The sequence below is a fragment of the Lagenorhynchus albirostris genome, chromosome 12, assembly GCF_949774975.1.
Source record: "Lagenorhynchus albirostris chromosome 12, mLagAlb1.1, whole genome shotgun sequence".
NCBI lineage: Eukaryota > Metazoa > Chordata > Mammalia > Artiodactyla > Delphinidae > Lagenorhynchus > Lagenorhynchus albirostris.
In genome coordinates this window covers 75,324,614-75,344,416 of record NC_083106.1, presented here as the reverse complement: position 1 = coordinate 75,344,416, position 19,803 = coordinate 75,324,614, and the positions used below count along the sequence as shown (strand labels likewise).

Below are 19,803 nucleotides of genomic sequence, written 5' to 3'. Positions count from 1 at the left end.
CAACATCAGTTCTTTTCACTTGGTTGGTTGATACACCGCCAAGGCTGAAGTTAGGGGCCAGCCTGTCACTGAATAATTCTTCTTTGAGGGTCAGTGCTATAATCTGAACTACTGCAAACAACACAGCAGTGTACCCAATCAGTGTTGTGCACACACTCTTTATTTCTTATGGTCTATATATTTTACTGGCTGAGTCCATTCTGAGTTTTCATTAACTTTTGCAAAGATATTCCTATTGAATCTTAGATAATAAGAATGATTAAATAGAGTGCAATAGATATAGCCTAAAATAGCTTCAAGGAGTTCAGAGAAAAAGAAATATAGACCTTCCCAGCCTATGTTTCACTGTTTACCTGGAAAGATGTTGAGGCAGTCTCTATTCTTTAAAAATACACTTAAGCATAATTTATGAGAGTGCTATAACTTTCTCATTAAAAAGTAACATATATATATATATATATATATATATATATATATATATATATATAAATTAGTGAGCAGGCAGGCAGTTTAAGCCTGGGAACTATCAGAGGAGGGGAGTTTAACCTGGCTATAGGAATCAGGGAAGTCTTCTTGGAGGTGGAAGGACAAAAGAAAAAAGTCATCGAGGATGGGAGAGCCACAAGATGCCTTAGTTCTATGAAACCTGGGCAAAGAAGGCCCAGGACCTTCAAGATCAGGAGGGAGACACACTCACATTTATTCATTCAACAGATATTTATTGAGTGCCTACTACATGCATGATGCTGGGGACACAGTAATGACCAAGACAGATACGATCCCTGCCCTCCTGGAGCCAATCAAGTGGTGGAATATAAAAATAAATGTATAAATTAATAAAAACTGAGCAAGTAAAAAGACAAAAATTAGGGGCTTCCCTGGTGGCGCAGTGGTTGAGAGTCCGCCTGCCGAGGCAGGGGACATGGGTTCGTGCCCTGGCCCGGGAGGATCCCACATGCCGCGGAGCGGCTGCGCCCATGGGCCATGGCCGCTGAGCCTGCGCGTCCAGAGCCTGTGCTCCGCAATGGGAGAGGCCACAACAGTGAGAGGCCCGCGTACCGAAAAAAAAAAAAAAAAGGTTCACGAATCTTAAGTTTAACAACTTGAAGGACTGTCACAGTACGCCAGTCAAGAAATATTAATACAATATTACCAGCACCCCAAAAGCCTTTATTTTACTCCCTCCAAAGCATTTCACCTCTCTCCTTCCCAAAGGTAATTACAATTGTGAGTTCTAACAAAAGAGATTCGTTTTGATTGCTTTTTCCCTTTGTATAAATAGAAAGTACAGTATTCATCCTTTGCTGTCCGGGTTTCTTTCACTAAACTCTGGGTCTGTGAGATGCATCAATGCTGTTTGGATATAACTGAAGTTTGTTCATTTTTCATTGTTATGTACCATTCCATTTCATGAATAAACCAGAATTTATTTATCCATATTAAGACTACTGGACATTTGGATTGTTTCAACTTAATGACGGTTATGAATAAAGCTTCTATGAATGTTTCTGCACATTTATTTTGATGCACGTGTGTGTGCATTTCTGGTGGGTATGTACACAGGAACGAAAATGGCTAAGCCATTGGGTATCTAGATCGAGGCAATTTTAGTGGCTGCACTACATAGATACATCCACAAGTTGTCCACAAATCGCACATTTAGATTGCTTTCAATTTGGGAGAAGGGGTAAAGCAAAATAGCGATTTTATAATTTGCAAAAATTTAGCAATCTCCAAAAAGGGCTTAGGCAATTATGGTAGTTTGTATGCTTTGATAAACAATGAGCTCTACTTTATTTATTTATTTTTTTTGAGATAAAGAGCTTACTCTAGGAAAAGAGAAAAATTCAATGAGAGTTGCCTTTTTTGTTTTAATGACCAGGACTTAATTTATTAACCGACCAAGCTCTGCTCTCAAGTTTGCTGGCGTAATAAGTCCTTGGTGAAGATGTGGCAGGCACTCTGGGCATGAATTAGGTGAAATAGCATCTAATCTTACCAATGCCACAGATTATTAATATAGTCTTTTTTTATGGCCACACCATGGCTTGTGGAATCTTAGTTCCCTGCCCAGGGGTTGAACCGGGGCCCTCGGCCGTGAGAGTGCAGAGTACTAACCGCTGGACCACCGGCGAATTCCCTGCTAATATAGTCTTTTACTTATTTTTGAAATCTCTTTGGGACTTGATTTGCTCATAAATGAGAAGATTAGACTATATTATTGCTAAATTAATTTCTACTCTAAACTCTAATATGATATTTTAATATAAAATTCATATTCACTCATTAATCTTACTTGTAGGCTGCATTGAATTTTACAGGACTTAGTAAGTAGTATTTGCAACCCCACTGAATATAACAAATTATCTAGTATGTTATTAGAGTAGCCCAAAATTGTTTCTGATAATTTTCCAGCATGAATAATTATTCTTCATTTAGAGAAGAGATTTTTATCTGTGCATTCATCCTCTAATTCCACTACTGTCATCTTCATAAATTAGATTTGGAGCATTGCAATTTCTATTTTAAGGCTTCCAATTAGAGGAACGACATACTGAGAACAATCACAAATCTGTGATTAGAAAACATTATGCTCTCTAAATATACCAGATTTTAGTTATTTTCTATGAAAAAGAACTCTGAGAATTTCAGAATGTATTGTGACTGCATGGAGTGGAAGTAGAGACACAATTAAAATTGCTTTAATGCACATTAATGAATGAACAACCATCTTCCCGTCACAAAGCTCTTTAAATGAGTCTTTTTTTTGTTTTTTTTTTGTTTTTTTTTGTTTTTTTTGCGGTACGCGGGCCTCTCCCGTTGTGGAGCACAGGCTCCGGACGCGCAGGCTCAGCGGACATGGCTCACAGGCCCAGCCGCTCCGCGGCATGTGGGATCTTCCCGGACCGGGGCACGAACCCGCGTCCCCTGCATCGGCAGGCGGACTCCCAACCACTGCGCCACCAGGGAAGCCCCCTAAATAAGTCTTTTTGATTCTCCAAATATGCAGTGAGAATGACACTCTATTTTAATAATGATTATGACAGTGTTTTGTGTTTTTTTTTCAATTTCACCTATCCATATTTCTTAAAGCCCTGGCTGCCTTCAGACTGCAATTTCACAGTTTATCATGTTTCTAGGACATAAATGGTCACAAGAAATTTCAAGAGTAATGGTAGAGGAAAAGCAGGCAGAAGCAGTATCTCCTTAATGGGCATGGAAAGAAGTGTCTTAGAAGACAGTGAAAAGCTATGTAACTTGAGGTTTGTGCATTTGAGAAGCAGGTCATCTTATTTTCAGTGGGTTTCCATGAGAGCCTGGCACTGCAGGACTGGCCATTTCATGGTTTTAAGGCTCCTTACAGCCCTGTGAGTGCAAAGTACACCGAATAGCTCCATTTGGCTCCGATTTTACTACAAGGCAACAGTAGTTCACAAACACAAAACTAAACAAAGACTGAGTGACCAAAAACAATTTTTTTTTGATAGAAAGAAGTGTTATACATGAAAGGGAAGTGTTTCAAAGCAAATTGAAAGTTACTTAAAAAGCATTAGGAAAGCAAATAGTAATGTCCAAGGAGAAAAATGCAAAAGTAAAACCAAGACCAAAAAGGCTTTTGAAATTCTTTGTATGTTCCTAAATGGATACAGAAAGATAAGGCTAGAACAGGGAAATAGAAATTGAACAACGGACAGAATTAGAAGGAAAAATAGTCCATTAATGAAGAAGGTAGTATGTTATCAATGAGATCATAAGTTGAGATGTCACCAAAAAAACATGTGGAAAAGATTCATAGGTATTATATATGAAATTAGGATTAAATTTAGTATGAAAAGGGGATCTCTTGGCTTCTATGTACTGCATTCCTAAAATGACATTTAGGGTTAAGAAGCGAATAAGATTCCCAAATGATCTGCAGTGAGAGAAAGCATGTATAGTGCTGCATTACTCATGACAAATGGAAATAGATTATTATGCCCTGTTCTAGAAGCAACATTAATCTCATGGAAAGATTATATTGGTGATAGTGCAGAGATAGGTTTTCCTTGAGAATTCTATTTCCAAGAGTCCTCTAAAATTCTGAGTCTAGATAGAATCTGTATTAATTCCTTCATAAAGTCTCCCTTAAACATCCAAGACAGTTGGTTCTCTCTGCTGATAAAATGAGAAATCTTTAAAGTCCTTTATAAAGCCTTCCCTGAAAGCCCCAGTGGTAGGAGAAGGATTCAGATTTCAGAGGTTTGAATGAGTGGCTTTGAAACGGCCTTACTGCTAGTGGTATCACTCTTGAGGCGTTTGCTTGTGTGAAGGAAGTGGGAGACGGATCACGCAAGGGGATTTTGAAGACAGAATTCCTAAAACATGTTTGTAGGGTAATGGATATAATGCCAGTGATTCAGATGAAATTCTTACTGTGCTGCAGAAAATGTTTTCTCTTTGCTCACTTACCTTTTTTTTTTAATATAAATTTATTTATTTTTGGCTGCGTTTGGTCTTCGTTGCTGCACGCGGGCTTTCTCTAGTTGTGGCACGTGGGCTTCTCATTGCGGTGGCTTCTCTTGTTGTGGAGCACGGGCTCTAGTCACACGGGCTTCAGTAGTTGTGGCACGTGGGCTCTAGAGTGCAGGCTCAGTAGTGGTGGTGCATGGGCATAGTTGCTCCATGGTATGTGGGATCTTCCCGGACCAGGGCTCAAACCCTTGTCCCCTGCATTGGCAGGCAGATTCTTAACCACTGTGCCACCAGGGAAGCCCCTCACTTATCATTAAATAATGATAGATATATCCATTTCTGGTAATTACTTATGAACAGTGTCCATAGATTTCCTCCATGGTCTTTCTCAGATTTTATCAAGTTGTTGATTAAATTCCATTGTTATTTCTATAGCTGGAGCTCAAGTCCTCAGCCCCTAGATCAGTTCCCAGCATTCATTCATCCATCCATCCATCCACTCATCGACTCAGCATGTTTTTGTAGGTTTTCTGTCTGCAAGATGTTAAACTAGGGTGGTCATTTCAGATTGAGACATCTGAATTCTGATCTTCAATCTCTCTTACTTTGTTCTGTTATACTCTTAACTCATTCAGAATATGAGAAACAAACAACTAAACAAATAAAAAATCATCTTCTGTATGAACTGCAAGGGGTCTTACCCCCTTCTCCTTTGCCTCCACTGGCAGAAACTATAACAAAACAAGGATTAGATTAGAAAAATTAGCTTTGTGAATTAAGTTAAGAGGCGAAGCACAAACTGCAAAAAATGTTTATAATACATGGTGAAGTATGACTGATATTCTTTAAAGATTTAAAAAAATCAATTGGAAAAGAAAGATTACCAAAAATGGGAAAAATGATGAACAGGCAATTCTCCATAAAACAAAAAAGCAGATCATAATAACATGTGTTCAACCCACATAGTAAAAAATAATGAGAAAACATATTTTCCCTTTTATACTATCAATGAGTATAAAGAATATGAAAACCTAGTGTTGGGGAAATATTTAGAAACTGCCACTTTCCTATAATGCTAAGGGGAGGGTCAATTGGTATAACCCCTTTTTTGAGGACAGTGTAGACAACATGTATTAAACCTGACAATGTGAATTCTTTTGAACCTAGTAGTACCACTACTTAAAATTTTTTTTAGGGAATTAATCAAAATCTTATGCAAATATTCATGAATAGTGGGGTTCAGAGCTATTATCTATAATTGCAAAAAGCTGGAAATATCTAATTACCTTTCTTATAACAAGGATTTGGTTAAGGAGATTATATTGTATTTCTATAATGGTATACCATATAACAATTAAAATTATCTCATACAGAATATTGACATAAATATGTGTGTTATATTTATTAGTGATAATATTATGCATTTAAAATACAGATATATATGTACATATAAAGCATTTAAATATAGATATCCACATTTGTTTTATATGTACATGGAGAAAGAGGAATTAATACAAAAATGATAATATTTAAATGGTGAGATCATTGTTGATTTCTGTCATACTTTTTTCAATATTTTTTTGTACTGAGTACATATTATTTTTACAAAGAGAAATAATTGCTATTTTTAAAACATAAGAGTGAATTATGATTCTTTCCCTAATTCCTAATGTTTAGATTGCAGAGAGTTGCAGTTTTTGGAGGTATGTATAAAAAGAGATCATGACTTCTGTTTCAAAAGATTAAACCGATTACAGCCTCTCTTTTCTTTCTCAAATCCATAAAAATAAAAAAAAACACTTTTAAATAATATTGACTTTAAGATTCTATAAAAACTTGGGAAAACAAAAGTGGAACTCCTTGATGAACTAAAAGAAGTAAGAAATCCCTTTGGGAAGAAAATTAGTAACACCCAATTAAAGAATGCCCAACAATGGGTGAACAGATAAAAAAGATGTGGTATACATGTATACAATGGAATATTACTTAGCCATCACAAAAAGGAAATACTGCCATTTATGACAACATGAATGGACCTTGAGTATGCTAAGTGAAATAAGTCAGACAGAGAAAGACAAATTCTGTATGGTATCACGTATATGTGAAATCTGAAAAAAGCGAACTTGTAAAAACAGAGAGAGAAATGGTAGTTTCCAGGGGCTGGGGGTTTTGGGAATAGGAGAGATGTTGTTTAAGGGTACAAACTTGCAACGAGTAGATAAATAAGCCCTAGAGATCTAATGCACAGTATAGTATATTGCGGAGCATGGGCTCTAGGCACACGGGCTTCAGTAGTTGCAGCTTGTGGGCTCTAGAGCTCAGGCTCAGTAATTGTGGCGCACGGGCTTAGTTGCTCTGAGGCATGTGGGATCTTCCCGGACCAGGGTTTGAACCCGTGTCGCCTGTATTGGCAGGTGGATTCTTAACAACTGCACCACCAGGGAAGTCCTCTGTGATTCTTTTTAGTGAATTATTGAACCTGAGGGTCGTCTTGAGGACCTGATGAATTGCACTATGCTGTGTCATCTTGCGAATACAATCAGACTAATCTCTCCCTCTTCTCGATTTAGAACAATCAGAATTCATCCCATACATGTTCCCCAGGTTTCTCTTAATATACAGCTTAGCAAAATCTTTTGTTTAACTTCCAGCAAAGAAGAGACAATTATGAAAATGTGACTAGCTTAATAGGTAGAAGAAATGGTCTAAAACTGTTAAATTGAGATAATGAAAGGCTAACGGTAAGTCCTTTTCCGATTCCCCTCTCCCTCCCCCTTCCCTATGGTGGTGTAGGGAAATGGATGGAAGCAGAAAAATAAGGATTGCCAAAACAATAAATCCCAGGGATGAAGTTCTCAAAAACAATCTAGCTAAGTGTGGCTGTCGAAAAAGAAAAATATCCCATATTTACCTAAAAAAAAAATTGTTCCACTCCTTTTGACATTTTTCAGATCTCATTAAAAGTATTATATTCAGACTATATTTTGTCATTACAATAGAAAACAGATCTTCATGTCATAAATAAAATGGAAAGCTTCATTAAGTAAAGTGTTTGAAAGTTCATGAAACTGATTATGTTCAGTCTGTTAGAAACATAGTAATAAAGCATGGTTATTTAATGGTACATAGGAGATCACTGTCAAGGAGATTTGGGTCACTTCTTCCTAGTTAATAGGAAGATAATTGTAAACTTAGGCCAGAAGAATTAAAATTAATCAGTAGGGACTGGATGAGGTAGCTACACATAAAATTTCATCCTCTATGTTATCCAGGCTTGGTCTAGATTGTTAACATTCCCTTGTGATTTAGCCCAAATTAACCACTGACCTCAGGGCATCTATCTACTTAGGTCTAACAAGAAAAGTGTACTCCAAGTACTTTTGCAAACGTGTATAGAGAATACTTGTAGAGGTGATTCTGGAAGGAAGTTATTACTGTCATGCTCCCAGGATCCTTCCTGACTGCTTAACATTTTTGCCAATAACTTGGTTAAAGTTTTCTCCATGTTATCCTGTAATTACTGATATTACCGTCTGTCTTCCCTTAAGGGATTCTAATTTCTGGAAGGCAGGGAATATGTCCTATCAGATTTTTGCATCCTTACATCCTAACATGGGGTCTTATACATTTTAGAAGCTCAGTAAAGGTTTAATAGAAAACAAAACCATGATAGACTATAACAACAGCCTGGGAAAATATTTCAAAAAATCAATTTTAGAAGAATAAATGTAAGTTTTCCAAAGGTCAAAATTCATGATCACATAATGCAGCATGTGTGCTAGCAAACTGCATGCATTAAATGAAGGCTGAAGAGGTTTTAGATGACAATACAACCTTAAAATTCTCAACAGTATAATGTCATTGTCTAAAAACAATATTGATTAAATTATAATACCTTGACTAGAAGTGTTTCTAATTTTTAAGGGCTGATTATGGCGCACATGGAATTTGGGATTCATTTTTGTATGCCATGCTTTAAAAGTAACAAAGTGTAATGTATAATAATTGTTGAGATAAGAAAGCATAGGAGGAAAAAAAAAAAAAGAAAGCATAGGAGGCAAGATACTGCCAAACTGGGGACAGATGTAGAATAGTTGAAGGATTTGTGCTGATTATTTTTAGAGAAGGGAATGAGGAAGAAATGATACGAATTATTTGAAGAGTTGCTATGTGGCAAAGGGATAGGAAATTTTCTCATATGGTCTTTTAGGGCAACATTAGAATTATATATATATAAGGGGACTTCCCTGGTGGTCCAGTGGTAAAGAATCCGCCTTCCAATGCAAGGGACGTGGGTTTGATCCCTCGTGGGGGAACTAAGATCCCACATGCCACAGGGCAACTAAGCCCACATGCCACAAACTACAGAGCCCACACACCCTGGAGCCCGTGTGCCACAACTAGAGAGAGAAAACCCGCACACCACAGCTAAAGAGAAGCTGGCATGCCACAACTATAGAGAAGCTCATGCCACAATGAAACATCCCGCACGCCTCAAAGAAGTTCCCACATGCTGCAACTAAGACCAAAAAAAAAAAAAATGAAGAAAATAAAAAAGAAGAATTATGTGTGTGTGTGTGTTTTCAAATCAATAGAAATACCTCTCACGCTAGTCAGATGTATCACAAGAGAGACTGAGCTTAATTCCCTACCAATGGAACCTACCAATTCCCTACCAATGTTGTACCTAATGCACATCCACTTGGTAGCAAAAATATTGGGATTCAGGAAAGAGATGAGCCGAATGACCTTTAAAGTCACTTCAAACCTTTTGAAATTCCATAATTCTATATGTTTTTCATCAGTCTAGTATTTAACCTTGAAACATCACGAGCAAAAAAAATAGAACTTGGTTCCTGTGGCTGTATTTCTTGGCGGCATTTTCTTTGTTATCTTGCAAAACTCTTATCACGCCAGATGCCTATCCGTGAGGCCAATTTTAACCAAAATGACTAACTATTAGCCTTTGGAGAGAAACTGTCACAAAGTGCTGCAATACTTATGACAATGGTTTCTAATATAATAAAGGAGAGAAGAATACTTAAAATTGACTTCCTTTTCTCTTTCCAAAAACAAATGTCCAGGCAATCACAGTGGGCAATGTCGGTACGAAAAGGCAGATATTTGCAAGGAGAAACCCTCTATTTAGAGTGGAATTCAGTCAGCAAATACTGACTAGGCACCTACTACATGCCAGGCGCTGGACAGACTCCTGTAACACATGACAGGAGTCTGCCTTCAAGGAATGCATCTTCCGGGGTTAGGGGCAGGCATCTAATAAAATGGCTGTTAAAGTAAGTGAATGGCACTGAAACAGAGATGTATGCAGGAGGCATAAAGGGAACGGCTGGAGTGAATAAGATGCCTTGAAGAAGTGACAGGAAAACATGTGTGGAACAGACAGGTTTGGGCACATGGGGATGGGTGTCCTTGGCAGGGATTGGATCACGAATGTCCTCAGATACAAGATCAATGATTCTGGACTTAGAGACATTTCTGACAGCTTTCCTTCGTACACCAGGTCCTCATGGTCTTAAAATGGTCTTACTATGGTCTTCACATGTACAACATGAGACGAGGAAACTCTGAGTCCCATATTTGAATCACAGCTCGAAAAAGTCCTGTGGTACAGAAGCCTCTTTATCATTGCTGAACCAAGGTTTTCTAAATTATTAGCCCAGAGAACCTTAAAACGATGAAATGCTTTTAAACATCTCTTAAGAATAATCATGGAAAACAATTAGAGAGGTGCTCTCCCATAGAAAAGGGGAGCCTGGGGAGTTACTGAAGACTTTACATTGGGACGACACATGAACAAACTTTCATTTGGCAAAAAGTCATCCTGAATGCTAAGTGGAAGATGGGCTAGAGGGAGGGAAAGCGGTCCCCTGGGAATAATCCAGGTAGGAAAGATCAAGCCTGCATAGTCAGGAACCTTTACTGCCTGGAACCGAGGCTTTGATTTCTGAATGTCAGGTACCACCTTCAAAGCACTCCATACATGGTCTCAGCTCTCAGTGCACATCTTCTATTTTGTTTCTGAGGTGTCTTTTATTGCTGCTGTGTTGTCTGAGGTTTTGTAAAATGGCCTCTTGAAAATAACATGTCAGCCATATCTTTTTCATGTGAACATCTTTCATGAGGTCTATGTGTTTCCTGTTAAAATTACTCCTGGATATATAGAGGTTTTTATATGCTCTCTCCTTTGTATATTTTGAGTCAGGAGACTACCTGAAGATGTGACCACTTTTAGCAGATGGCGTTTCCCAGAAAAACAAACATGGAGAAGCAAACAGTTCCCCAGAGGCAGCGTGTTTCACAGGTGAAATTCCTTTCTTGGCCTCTGCTCCCGTGTACCTCATTCTTTTTTTTGTTGTTAATTTTTTTTTTTTTTTTTTTTTGTGGTACGCGGGCCTCTCACTGTTGTGGCCTCTCCCGTTGCGGAGCACAGGCTCCGGACGCGCAGGCTCAGCAGCCATGGCTCATGGGTCCAGCTGCTCCGCGGCATGTGGGATCTTCCTGGACCGGGGCACGAACCCGCGTCCCCTGAATCGGCAGGCGGACTCTCAACCACTGCGCCACCAGGGAAGCCCTGTTGTTGTTAATTTTTATTTTATATTGGAGTATAGTGGATTAACAATGTTGTGTTAGTTTTAGGTGTACAGCACAGTGATTCAGTTATACATATACATGTGTCTATTCTTTTTCAAATTCTTTCCCCATTTATGTTATTATGGAATATCGGGCAGAGTTCCCTGGGCTACACAGCAGGTCTTTCTTGGTTATCTATTTTAAATACAGCAGTGTGTACATGTCCATCCCAAACTCCCTAATCTATCCCTTCCCCTCACCCTTCCGTGTACATCATTCTTGTTCTTTGTTTTGACCCATCTCTGGGCCCTGCCACCTCATGGGGACTTGACTTCCATTCCTTGCAGTCCTGACCTCTGACCTGACTGGCTCTGCACTCTTGCAGTGACAGTCCTTCTCCTGCTGCTGTATGGTTTATTTCACCGGCGTTTCCCTTCTCCTTGGGGCAGCTCGCTGAAACGGTCAGTATATGCCTGACCCACAGCAACTGGCTCCTCCCAGGCCAGCTGAGAATGTGGCTCTCAACTGGGAAAAAACAAGGTCGGAACAGATATCCTAACAAAGGATATCTCTCATACTTGAACAAGAAAGAGAAACCATCCCCAGTAATAACTAGGGGTCGGCATTTTTTCCAATAGAAATAGAAACTCTTTAGAAATATAATTGGCTAATAAAAAAGTTTTTTGCTTAAGTGATTTTTAGAGCTTATTTTCCAGGGATCTTAGTCTTTGGCCAGATTCAGCCAAAGCTCACAAAGTTTAAAGCTTGTGAAAGTAGACATGATGGCAATGCTTTAGAATATGACATTGCCATTGAGAAGGAAAGAAAACAACAACAACAACAAACCAGCAACTCCTGACATCTGAGAACTCGTCTGATGCTCACTGCTAGCCTATGTTTTTCTCATGTTAGAAATAAACAATCTCAAAGAACACCAGCCTCAGACAAGGTTACTCTGAGATCATCATAAAATGAGGCCAAAACAATATCTATTTTGGACTCTACTACCAGCCAAATATAAAATATCCCCCATCTCCAGCTAATATGAGTGACTGCTGCTTTTTTATAAATTACAGCTTTATCCCAATAAATCTTACCTATAGTATAAATAAATACACTTCAAAAATAAAATAAATTTAAAATCTGACAGATAAGATATATTGAGATACCCAATCATAGAATCATCACTCCAGCTTCCTGTCAACATCCAAATCCAGCCTCAAAAATGATTCACAGATAATACTGTTATAAATTTTTACTTTTTTCTAAAACATAATAATATATAAATATTAATAGATTAACAATAATATAAATCTTATAAAAAGGAGAGTAAATCAGTTCCAAACCTCATCCCACTAATTGAATTATAGTTTTCTCTTGCTTCCTAGCAGCCCACATCTATATTCATATAGAATTTTAATTATCTTATGCTATACAATTATATAAGTGTAAGTCAACATCTTCAAAAGAGTCGAGCATGTGGTGTTACCAATTAAAAAACAGAAATGTTGCATAATAGATAAAAATCTAATCAGGGCTGGATACCTATTTATTGTAGAACCCCACTTTTAGAGATTGTTTAACTTTGGTTCTTTATAAAGACAATAAAGAAATTCATGGCCATTAAAAATGGAATGACAAGTAGTATACAATTAATCCAATTTAACATGTAAAACTTTAAATGAATAATGGTGGAGTCTGATATTAATTTCCAACTCCTTCCCACTAAGGCCATAGTGAAAACCTTTGGTCAAACGAGGCAGAGAAATATCTCCATTCGGCCTAATTTCCTTTTCTGTATGGACTACATCTTGCCTCCGGGTGTGCATATAGATACTACTTTCCTCTTTCAAAGCCTTTGTTATTTGCCGAAAATGGTCTGTCTCTAAATCTGCAATTATACAAAGATCCTTTTAAAGGCAGATATTTGTTGTCAATGATATTCCTAAAGAGGTCATTATCATTGGAAAATCCCTACCCCTAGTTGCTTATTACTGGGGAGGTTTCTCCTTCTTGATCCAGCACTAAACTATCCATTGTCTGATTATCTGTCTTACCTGTGTTCTTCCCTGGCTGTGGGATAGGATGGTGTTCCCTCTGCTTCCCCGTGGGTGGGTCCAGATTGCATCTCAGGTGAAACTGAACTCCTGCATTGTCCAGATTGCATCTCAGGTGAAACTGAACAATAAGATATATACTGTGTGACACCAATAAGCGTAGTCTGGGCACAGTATATCAGGCATTTTATTATCCAGCTTTTTAAAACCAAGTCACTCTTCTCATAGACCATAGAATTTAAGTGAAAATTTAATTTCATTTTTTTCCTCTTAACAGTATAACATAAAGTTTCTATGTTTCTATAAAACCTTCACAAATATCATTTTAGTAGGGTTCTTAAAATATTTCATCTAATGAATATACAATAATTTAGTAAAACAATTCTCCATATTAGATACTTAAATCTTGCTACCAAATATCTGGAAGCTTTGTTCATATTAGAAGATAAACTCATTTTCTTCACATATGTGCTAAAACAGAAAGGTAAAAACAGTCACCATAAATGTCAAAATGTTTGTTTAGTTAGGCAAATTAAATAGGTAACTTTGGACATTGCAACAAAATTTAAAAGCATATTGATTTTTTATGGCAAAGAACAGCAGGAGTTGCCATTCCTCGTCAGAAAAAGACTTGTTTCCATAAGCCTGGTAAATAATTGGTGATTCAATGACTGACTCACAGATTGAATACAAAACAGCTACTTTACCAGAAGTTGAGAACTTTGTGGGAGGAAAGAGACAGGAGCAAGGAGAGGAAAGAATGGAGAGGGAAAGAGACAGGAAAAGATGGAGAAGAGAGAAGACAGCTGCATCTACCTTCAAGCAGTTACCCAGTTAGAAATTCTCCAAGGTTTGCTTCCTGGAGCCTTGTGTTTAAATTTCAGAACTACCTTCACAGACACATCTACAGACATTCTTTAACCTCCCTTTTTGTCATTCATTCTAGCAATCCTTTTGTCACATTTATACACCTTACTTAACTTTTTTAAAGTTTTCTTTTCAAAATAATGTTAAAATTTCATCTAGTTTTTCAACTCCATTTCAACTCCATTACATTGAGTAAATGAATATTTGATAAAAGCCTCTAATAAACTCTCCTCTTAGACAGCAACATGTGTTTTTCCTAAATGAAAGCTACCAGCCTAACAACATCTTTGTAAGGCTCCAATAGGGTTATATGAAATGAGCTCCTTCTTTTGGACACATTCCAAACACTTTGCTTCTGTTTACTTAGATTTGTTGTAACTCTTTCTCTTTCAAGGTCATTCTTTTTACCTCTCAAATTCAAGATTGAGAAGCCCTCTCGGTGCAGGTGAGGATGACCAGGTAATTGTGTAGGACCGAGTCACAAAGTGGGGTGGTTAACACTTCCTTGCCTTTTGCACGGGGCAGCCTTTCCTCAAAGTTGTTGCCAGTTAACAAGGCAGTGGCACTGTTCTGTTATTTTTTTTTTTTAATTAATGACATTTCTCAACTGTTCTGACAGCATAACAGAAAACTCAGTTAATGGATTTGGATACCTTTTGACATTGATTATAAGTTGTGTGACTGGGACTTTCTTTTATAAGTCCCTTGAAAAGTTGGATATTAATCTTTTCAGCTAACTTGCTTTATGTTACATTGTTAGCAATCAATCAGGCTTGTAATTGACTTTTATAACAATTCTAATACTCATATGACTTTAAGGATGATTGAGCCCACTTTTGTTCTAGCTTCTTCATTGAATATCAGATAACCCAGAAAGACTATAAGTCATAATTTTAAGAAGCTTAAAGTAAAAACCTCTCTAAACTAAAACATTAAAATTGACAAAATGGGCAAAACTTTAAATCATAATAAGCACTAAAAATTTTCTTAAATATGTACCATGTTAATAAGTCAAAAATTTTTTAAAAATTATATGCCTTTTATGAGTATACACACATACACAAATATATATTCTCTAATGTATCAGCAACCACATCTAATAGATATTGTCCTCAAAAACTAATATTCATCAACAAATGCTTTGAAAGCCATTTGAGGATTAAATAGTTCTATGTGTTGTTTTTGGTAAAACCAGAAACTTATTTCACAGCAACTTCTACCTCTTCCATTATTTGCAGAATACTAATAATTTTTCCAAGAGCCTTTTATGAGCAAGGAGAAGCAAATCATTTTCTCATTATTTCAAACAAATCAAATTTCTAATTATAAAACAGGATACATACAATTAGATAACTGAAGAGTAAGAGAGTTTGGGTAGAGTTGCTATTTAATAAAAACTTTTTAGACTTATATTTTATACCATTAATTATGAGTAAGTATTAAATTTGTAGGGATGATGAGTCCAGATAAATTGGGGAGAGGAAATCTGATTGTCTGAATTTTAATTTCTCAAGGAAATGAAAAACAAAAATAAGTATTTATTTTTGGAAAAAATTTATAATAGTTGGGAAAATGAGTTATCTCCACACTTTATTCCCTAAATCGATGTACTAAAAGTGGATGCAAGAGCAGTTCATGAGTAAATTTCTTGATTCATCCTTCTATTTCCCAGTCCAAATTCAACTTATACATTCCTTTGTACATACTTACTTATATAACCATAAGGTCCTTGTACCTGAACAACAGAAAATCCAGGCTTCATAAACTGAGGCAATGAGGCAAAAGTAGAGATCTACTTTAAATTTCACCCATGGATATAGATACATTTTAGCATGGCAGCTCTCTGGCAAGCTCAAAGTTTGCAGGCATATAAAATTATTTCCTCTGCCCTTTGCCAAAATGTACTTGCAGTAAGTGTAGTTGAGGAGTTTGGGGACAACAGATAGGATGGAGTATGAAATGGACAATAGAACTCTTAAGTAGAAATGTTTTTATCACTCTCTACAGGAAAAATGATCTTGGTAACTGATGTAAGTTGTGAACTGTGAAACCGAAGCCACCAGATGTTTAGGGTCTGTCATCTCAACTGTCCTACTGTGGACTACATACAATGCTATGTTTTTGGATAACTTCAGTAGAATCATAGAGCTAGAGAAGACTTCCTAAATTCTTGAGATATTTCAAAGCAAAAAAATCTTCTTCGAAATAATCGATTTATATTATTCTCTTAAAGATTTTTAGGGATTATCACTTTTGCCTCCATTGAATTTAAATTCTACTATTTACCCTAAATATATGTCAGAAACATACACTTTCCCTCCTTTTGTTGAATTCTTTCACCATTTTGAGTACAGGCTGGAGTAGAGATTATTATGTTCAAGTATAGTTAATGGTTACAGCATTTCAGTCCAATTGCCTTATTTGATTCTTCCTGAATTTGTTTTAAAATTTTATTTATTTTTTTATACAGCAGGTTCTTATTAGTCATCGATTTTATACACATCAGTGTATACATGTCAATCCCAATCTCCCAATTCATCACACACCAACCCCACCTGCTGCTGCTTTCCCCCTTTGGTGTCCGTAAGTTTGTTCTCTACATCTGTGTCTCAATTTCTGCCCTGCAAACCGGTTCGTCTGTACCATTTTCTAGGTTCCACATATATGTGATAATATGCGATATTTGTTTTTCTCTTTCTGACTTACTTCACTCTGTATGACAGTCTCTAGATTCATCCACGTCTCTACAAATGACCCAATTTCGTTCCTTTTTATGGCTGAATAATATTCCATTGTATGTATGTACCACATCTTCTTTATACATTTGTCTGTCGATGGGCATTTAGATTGCTTCCATGACCTGGTTATTGTAAATAGTGCTGCAATGAACATTGGGGTGCATGTGTCTTTTTGAATTATGGTTTTCTCTGGGTATATGCCCAGGAGTGGAATTGCTGGGTCATATGGTAATTCTATTTTTAGTTTTTTACGGAACCACCATAAAGTTCTCCATAGTGGCTGTATCAATTTACATTCCCACCAACAGTGCAAGAGGGTACCCTTTTCTCCACACCCTCTCCAGCATTTGTTTGTACATTTTCTGATGATGCCTATGCTAACTGCTGTGAGGTGATGCCTCACTGTAGTTTTGATTTGCATTTCTCTAATAATTAGTGATGTTGAGCAGCTTTTCATGTGCTTCTTAGCCATCTGTATGTCTTCTTTGGAGAAATGTCTATTTAGGTGTTCTGCCCATTTTTTGATTGGGTTGTTTGTTTTTTTAATGTTGAGCTGCATGAGCTATTTATATATTTTGGAGATTAATCCTTTGTCCATTGATTTGTTTGCAAATATATTTCCCCACTCTGAGGGTTGTCTTTTCATCTTGTTTGTAGTTTCCTTTGCTTTGCAAAAGATTTTAAGTTTCATTAGGTCCCATTTGTTTATTTTTGTTTTTATTTCCATTACTCTAGGAGGTGGATCAAAAAAGATCTTGCTGTGATTTATGTCAGAGTGTCCTTCCTATGTTTTCCTCTAAGAGTTTTATAGTGTCTGGTCTTACATTTAGGGCTCTAATCCATTTTGAGTTTATCTTTGTGTATGGTGTTAGGGCGAGTTCTAATTTCATTTTTTTTACATGTAGCTGTCCAGTTTTCCCAGCACCACTTATCGAAGGGACTATCTTTTCTCCATTGTATATCCTTGCCCCCTTTGTCATAGGTTAGTTGACCATCTGGGCTTTCTATCCTTTTCCATTGATCTGTACTCCTGTTTTTGTGCCAGTACCATATTGTCTTGATGACTGTAGCTTTGTAGTATAGTCTGATGTCAGGGAGTCTGATTCCTCCAGCTCCGTTTTTATCCCTCAACACTGCTTTGGATAGTTGTGGTCTCTGGTGTCTCCATACAAATTTTAAGATTTTTTTGTTCTAGTTCTGTAAAAAATTCCATTGGTAATTTGATAGAGATTGTGTTGAATCTGTAGATTGCTTTGGGAAATATAGTCATTTTCACAATATTGATTCTTCCAATCCAAGAACATGGTATATCTCTCTATCTGTTGGTATCATCTTAATTTCTTTCATCAGTGTCTTATAGTTTTCTGCATACAAGTCTTTTGTCTCCCTAGGTAGGTTTATTCCTAGGTATTTTATCCTTTTTGTTGCAATGGTAAATGGGGGTGTTTCCTTAATTTCTCTTTCAGATTTTTCATCATTAGTGTATAGGAATATAAGAGATTTCTGTGCATTAATTTTGTATCCTGCAACTTTATCAAATTCATTGATTAGCTCTAGTAGTTTTCTGGTGGCATCTTTAGGATTCTTTATGTATAGTATCATGTCAGCTGCAAACAGTGACAGTTTTAATTCTTCTTTTCCAATTTGTATTCTTTTATTTCTTTTTCTTCTCTGATTGCCACTGCTAGGACTTCCAAAACTGTGTTAAATAATAGTGGTGAGAGTGGACATCCTTGTCTTGTTCCTGATCTTAGAGGAAATGCTTTCAGTTTTTCACCATTGAGAATGATGTTTGCTGTGGGTTTGTCATATATGGCCTTTATTATGTTGAGGTAGGTTCCCTCTATGCCCACTTTCTGGAGAGTTTTTGTGTTGAATTTTGTCAAAAGCTTTTTCTGCATCTATTGAGATGATCATATGGTTTTTATTCTTCAATTTGTTAATATGGTGTATCACATTGATTGATTTGCCTATATTGAAGAATCCTTGCATTGCTGGGATAAATCTCACTTGATCATGGTGTATGATCCTTTTAATGGGTTGTTGGATTCTGTTTGCTAGTATTTTGTTGAGGATTTTTGCATCTATATTCATCAGTGATGTTGGTCTGTAATTTTCTGTTCTTGTAGTATCTTTGTCTGGTTTTGGTATCAGGGTGATGTTGGCCTCATAGAATGAGTTTGGGAGTGTTCCTTCCTCTGCAATTTTTTGGAAGAGATTGAGAAGGATGGGTGTTAGCTCTTCTCTAAATGTTTTATAGAATTCACCTGTGAAGCCATCTGGTCCTGGACTTTTGTTTGTTGGAAGATTTTTAATTACAGTTTCAATTTCATTACTTGTAATTGGTCTGTTCATATTTTCTATTTCTTCCTGGTTCAATCTTGGAAGGTTATACATTTCTAAGAATTTGTCCATTTCTTCCGGGTTGTCCATTTTATTGGTATAGAGTTGCTTGTAGTAGTCTCTTAGGATGCTTTGTATTTCTGCAGTGTCTGTTTTAACTTCTCCTTTTTCATTTCTAATTTTAATGATTTGAGTCCTCTCCCTCTTTTTCTTGATTAGTCTGGCTAATGGTTTATCAATTTTATTTATCTTCTCAAAGAACAAGCTTTTAGTTTTATTGATCTTTGCTGTTGTTTTCTTTGTTTCTATTTCATTTATTTCTGCTCTGATCTTTATGATTTCTTTCCTACTGCTAACTTCGGGTTTTGTTTGTTCTTCTTCCTCTAGTTCCTTTAGGTATAAGGTTAGATTGTTTACTTGAGATTTTTCTTGTTTCTTGAGGTAGTCTATATAGCTGTAAACCTCCCCCTTAGAACTGCTTTTGCTGCATCCCATAGGTTTTGGTTCATCGTGTTTTCATTATCATTTGTCTCTAGGTATTTTTTGATTTCCTCTTTGATTACTTCAGTGATCTCTTGGTTATTCAGTAATGTTTTGTTTAGCCTCCATGTGTCTGTGTATTTTACGTTTTTTTCCATGTAACTGATTTCTAATTTCATAGTGTTGTGGTCAGAAAAGATGGTTGATATGATTTCAATTTTCTTAAATTTACTGAGGCTTGATTTCTGACCCAAGATGTGATCTACGTTGGAGAA

The 19,803-nt window shown here is 36.7% G+C and overlaps 1 long non-coding RNA gene across 1 annotated transcript in view; it reads right to left on the bottom strand.

The window, feature by feature from the left end:
• Positions 1-13,103: 13,103 nt before the first annotated feature.
• LOC132530929 (uncharacterized) overlaps positions 13,104-19,803 on the bottom strand; it is a 47,241-nt gene continuing 40,541 nt past the window's right edge. The window contains exon 4 of the long non-coding RNA XR_009543945.1: positions 13,104-13,221. This is a non-coding gene — a long non-coding RNA (uncharacterized LOC132530929). The remainder of the gene's footprint in view (positions 13,222-19,803) is intronic.